The sequence below is a fragment of the Ceratotherium simum genome, chromosome 4 (assembly GCF_057802395.1).
Source record: "Ceratotherium simum simum isolate JZ-2026a chromosome 4, ASM5780239v1, whole genome shotgun sequence".
NCBI lineage: Eukaryota > Metazoa > Chordata > Mammalia > Perissodactyla > Rhinocerotidae > Ceratotherium > Ceratotherium simum.
The window spans coordinates 89,215,528-89,221,527 of record NC_141903.1 but is presented as its reverse complement, the minus strand read 5'-3'; positions in this window follow the sequence as shown (position 1 = coordinate 89,221,527).

Here is a 6,000-nt window from a genome sequence, read left to right as displayed (position 1 = left end):
TCCAGTCCAGCCGTCCAGGGTTTCATTAGTTTTTAGTGGGATTTCTTAGCCCCTGGCCCCAGGCCCCATGCGAGGCATCCTCATACAGCAGCCCCTCCCACAGGCACCCTTCCACCCAGGAGCCTGCCCGCCATCCTCCTCTGAAGAGGCTGGGTCTTCTCCTGGTGACGGGCTTCGTGAAGATCAGAGGGCGGACTGCGTCTCCACGCTCCTGCAGTGCGCTGGTGCTTCACACCCAGAGCAGAGTGGCCGGTCAGACTTGACCCCATCGCGGCCCTGAGACTGCGAGGGGAACTTATAGTCCAGGGAGAGGGAGCCCGAATATGCTGTGTGGTTCCTGAGATCATAGCCAAAGGCAGGCCGTCCGCCACTGTTTTCCAGGACACGATACTCCATCGGTAGCTCTGTGAAACCCAGCATTCTCAGATATGTTCCTATTTTGGTGTTGAAGCTTTTCTCCCCCGTAATCCTGGGTTTGAAGGGCTACACCTGGTGGTTCCTCACAGAGAAGGACTGCGTGCGTCCCCAGGGAACTGTGAACCCTTGGGGGCCGCCACTTCTCCCCCACACACGTTTGTCTCTTGTCTGCTCCCTGCAGCCCACCTCACAGCACGAGGATTAGTGGAACGATCCGTTGGTTGAATCAGATCAACTCGTAGGTTTGTACTCCCCAGGGGTGGATCTTTCTTTTCTTGGTTTGTGTTTATTTTGATGTTTTTGAATCGACAGTGACGATTTTAGCTCTAAAGTTGTCCCTCAGCAGAAGGTCCAACCATTTCTTTCCGGTGCCTGTGTCATTTGCTCCGGGCCGCCTGTCCTCTTGGCCACCGTTGCACTGGGCACCCGGCCCCAGACCCAGGAGGGGTAGTCGAGGACTGAGGGAACCCCAGAAGCCCGGGCCCTCCGCCCCATCGTGGGCCTTCAGGAGCCAGGGGGAAGCAGGAAGAAGAAGAGTGTTCCAATGGGGTGGGAAGAGCCTTCCTCACTGAATATTTAGACTTTAAATTTGGTAACTTTTCCAGTGTTTGTCAGAGAGAGCCTGTTTGCAGATGCGAGGGCGGCCGCTCTAGACCGGGGTCTTTGGGGAGTGATGAAATCCCAAGGGCCTGACCTCTCAGCCCCCTGCCGAGTGGTGTGACCAGACAACGTCATCCCTGGCTTAAACCCCTGTGGCTCCCATCTCCCTCAGGAGGAAATCCAGTGTCCTCCACAAACTGCCCGGCCTCCAGCACCAGTCTCCCCCGGGCCTCGCCATGTCTGGCCACCCTGGCCTGGCTTCTGTGTTCTCTGCGGCCTTGCCCCGGATTCTTTCCCTCCTTAGCAGCCCCCTGTCCTGTTCCAGGCCTCACACGCTCATCCCACCTACTCGGAGGGTGTCTCGGCCACCCGGTCTGGAGCAGCCCAGAATAGGGGCCTGAGGTCAGGGCACAGGCCTGTCCTTGTCGCCTTTGCCTGTCTCTGTATGTTTCCCCCAAAACCCCACTAAGAGCCACTGCTCAGCTCCCCATCTACACTTCACCTCACCCCATGACTCGGCTGGTTCCCCCAAAGTCTGTGCAGGCCAAACTTTCCCCCCTTTCCTTCTTTTCCCTCCTTCCCCGTCCTCAGGAAAAATCATCTTTCCCTGTGCCCTGTCCCTCCAGGATCCTATGTAGGGGTAAGAACCAGGACCCGGGAGATGTAAATACATTCAGCAAACCCTGGGGGACTGTGTGGGCCGGATGCTGTGCTGGGCCAGGGTTTACCACATGATTTGAATCCCAGCCTTTCAGCTTACAACCTGGGTGTAAACCCTGGGCAACTGTCATAGCCTCTCAGAGCCTCAGGCTTCTCACCTTTAAAATGGGGCTAATAAAGTCTACTGGGATGGTTAATTTTATGTGTAAACTTGACCAGGCCATAGTGCCCAGATATTTGGTCAAACATTATTCTGGGTGTTTCTGGGAGGGTGTTTTTAGATGAGATTAACATTTAAATTGGTGGACTTGAGTAAAGCAGATTGCCCTTCGTAACATGGGTGAGCCTCATCCAATCAGTTGAAGACATGGATAGAGCAAAAGACTGACTTCCCCCAAGCAAGAAGGAATTCTGCTGGTGGACGGCCTTTGGACTTGAACGACAACATTGGCTCTTCCCTGGGTCTGCGGGCTGCTGGTCCAGCCTGCAGTGGACTTGCCAGCCTCCATAATCATGTGAGCCAATTCCTTAAAATCAATATCTCTCTATATTTATACTCATCCTACTGGTTCTGTTTCTCTGGGGAACCCCAAACTAATACATTCACCTTGTAGGATTTCATAAGGTTCGTTATTACTAATAATTCCTCCTATTTATTGAGTGCTGACAGTGTGCCCCCACCTTGCTGAGGGTTACCATACATTATCTCGTCTAATCCTCACCACAACCTTATGAGCTGCTGCTATTATCACCCACTGAGTACACTGAGAAAATGGATCCTTAGCCAGAGATTGCTCAGGTGGTAAAGGGCAGAATCACAATGCGCATTTTAACCAGCACGCTCCCACCTCTCAGCTGAGTCCTAATTAACGGATGCTCCTCTTGCCCAATAAATGTTCTCTTCCACCCCCACCCCAAAATAGCTGAGGCGTGTTCATTCACTTAATACATGTATTTGATTTTTAAACACGGGGGTTTTTTGGGATCATCTGATGCCATGTTACCCAGGAGCTTTCAGGAGAGGGACTGGGGACAGGAGGATCTGACTGTATTCCTCAGACCACCACACACAGACTCCTCCGGGGCCCAGGTCTACCTGCCCAGCAGAGCCCCCTTGGCTCCCTGCCTCCATCTGCAAGGCCTGAGGCCGCCCTGCCTCTCAGGCTGGGAGAGCTTCCTGGAAATCAAACCCCCTTGGTCCCCTCCAATGAGCAATGTCATCTTTCACTGCTGCAGGATTTCTAGGTCCCCCGGCCCCATGGGGGAGCAAATTGGCTTGCGGGTGGAGTTTGTGGAGGAGAGAGACACGTGCGTGACCAATTCCCTGGACTTTGTACCGTCCCGTTTCGAACCTGTCCACTGAAGGCTCTCGTTACTGATAAAGCTCACACATGAAACAAGCCGCCCGGATGGCCTGCCTCCAGCGAAGCAGAAGGTGGGGAGCTGCGGCTTGCAGGGCGCTGGGGGGTGTGGGGTGGCTGCCAGAGAACTGCTGCTCTGCAGTCACCACAAGCTTTAACCCTCTCCGCCCCGCTATCGCGGGGAAGCAAGGAGGCACCTGGCTTGCTCTGGAGAGACCATAGTTCCTTCCCTAAAGGTGGGTTCTCCCGGCTCACCACGTTAGTGGATGTTTTCCCAGAAAATTCCCTTTATCCATGAACAGAGTTTTTTTTAAGTTGGAAAGAGAAAGACCCAATAAAGTTTTTTAAAAAAAATAACTAAAAAAGCCTCTTAGGGCAGGAATGTGCAATTTTCTTATATGCAAATTAGAATGGGCTGTACAACAGCAGGTTCCAGTTACTGTATCCCCATAGCTCTTTGCTAAGAGCTTTGCTACGCTATCTCCTTCAGTGTTTCCACAACCCTGTGAAGTGGGTATTGCTTGACATATGATGGCACAGTGGCTTGAGGGATGCAGGGACTTGCCCTGGGTCACATGGCTATAAGTACATAATTGCTACTTTAGACTTGTGCTGGCAAAGCAGCCTCACCAGGAGTGATGTCTTGGCAGATATGGGGAGGGCTTATGACTCTGATAATCTGTTTCTGCGGGGAAGTGTTCCTAAAAAGGATGCCAAACAACAGTGGAACCTGTCTGCTTTCTTTACCTGAATTCATTCCGCTACTCATCCATTCAACAAACATGAATTTAGCACTTACACTATGTGTCAGCTTGTTCTAGATGCTAGTGTGGGGGATCAGAATCAACCACTTCAAAATATGTCTCTTTACCTTGATTATTTTCTCTGAATGAAACTTTGACGTCCCCCCCCCACTAACTGCCTAAAAAATTTTAAGATAGATGGCCTGTCCCTGGGGACACCATAGATAGATTCACCATAGATAACTCTGCATATGGATAGACTGGGAGGGTCCTTGCTAAGCCCATTCTTATCCAAGCTCTGAAAACCAAGTAAAAGTAGAAATAACTTCTACTTTGTAAGAAACATTTACATTTCTAAGGGAAATCTCCATTTGTAAAGGTATCTCCCTCTCTCTACTGGAGGAAGGGGGGATGACCTTATCTCTAGAAACTCTTATCAATGTGGAAGGTGAGGACTTAAATCTGCATACTCTTGTTTACTGTGCTTTCTGGTAATCTCCCATAGCTGATTCCCCCCACCCCCAACATCCTCCTTTGTGTTTACCTGAATATGCTATTTAAGATGAGAACCTCCGCCATTTTGTTGTTACCCAGTTTTTCCAGGTTTCTCCCATGTATACATGTTATGAAGCTTTGATTTTCTCCTGTTATTCTGTCTCATGTCAATTTAATTTGTACCTCAGCCAGAAAGGACTCAGAGTGGGTGGAGAATAGTCTTCCTCCCCTACACTAGAAATAGGACATAGTTGCTGTCTGTCCAAACACTGGGTTGACATTGCATGGAGTGTAAATGCCAAATTCAGCAAAACCTTTCCTGATGGGTCCAGCTTTCTCTTTGTCCTAACAACTCATAGCAGTGGTTTTTGCTAAGAAATGTCCTTATTCCTATAGCTTCTGCCCTTGTTGGGCTAACATTTGTACTGTTATTAATTATTTCCAAAACCCATGCCTTCTTAACCCAGTTAGACGGCGAATTTCTTGAGAGCAGAGGTTAGTTAGGCACTTACCAGCCACTCAACAAATGTGCTCTGACTTCATATGTCATTCCTGATACCTAATAATTTCCCTACAGAATCAAGATATTCACACTGAAGCAAATCATCAGTTTTATTTTTAAGTATTGAATTGCATGCTCTCGGTCTTCCTATAACTTTTTTTCTCCTGGATCTAAATCTGGGCTGTGAATCCATGTGTGTAGAGTGATAATATATGATATAACTTGAAATTAAGCTTGTTACGTCTCCTGTTCCTGCAAACCTAGGGAAATCAGAAGTATTTGCCAGGGACACAGGAGCTTAAAGAATTTGTTTCCAAACTGTCTATTCTCTTTCTCTGCTGTTCTCTCTTGCTTCCTTCCTTTGCCATCTCTCAGATCACAGTATGATTTTTCCAAGCTCATACTGTAACTTCTGGGCTGGGAGCAAAGGCTAGGGGATATGAGGAAGGTCATTGCCCCCTGCCTGTTGTTCCTGAGGGTTCCCAGGCCCCTGCCATGTTCTTATTTAAACACAAGACTTGTTAAGTGCTTCCTAAAGCTAGAAATTTGGAGAAGGAGAAGGAAAAGCTATAGGAACTAAACCAGCTGCCAGTCTGATGATCATAGAACAGAACCATATAGGGCCAGCCACGGGGGAGGGGAAAAGGCAGGAGCGAAACTGTAGGTAATCGAGCTCCCTCCTCCCTGGGCTGCGGAGCCCATGCCCTGCTCGGCTTGGCCGCCCTCTAGCCTGGTTCGACCTTGGAGCTGTACCTGCAGGGCAAGGGAGGAGCCATGTGTCTCCCTAAGCAGTGCCTGGCCCTTTGCCGGGAGGCCGGCGCCCCGTTGGCATCACAGGTGGCTCTGATGGGCTCGTCATGCGCTTGATTCCCAGTCAAGGCTGGCCTCGTCCGGAAGGAGGCCCAGAGAGAAGTTCCTTGTGGGGCCATCTGGAGGTGGCTGTCAGGGTGGGGAGGCCCCTCTCCTGTTCTGGGACGGCTCTGGAGAGGGCTGTAACTGCTCCACCACCCTGCCACCATATTACAGTCCTCAAATCTTGGGTCGGCCTGCTCTCAAGAAGGGACAGAACCCCCCCAGGCTGGCACCACAGGCAGACCACCTGTACCAAAATCTCTCCCCACCTGGCCTACAATTCGCACCACCATACTCTTTCTGGCAGGTCCAGAATACCCTGTGAGGATGAACACGTGTCATTTGAGAGTGTAGGATTTAAGACTGTGAG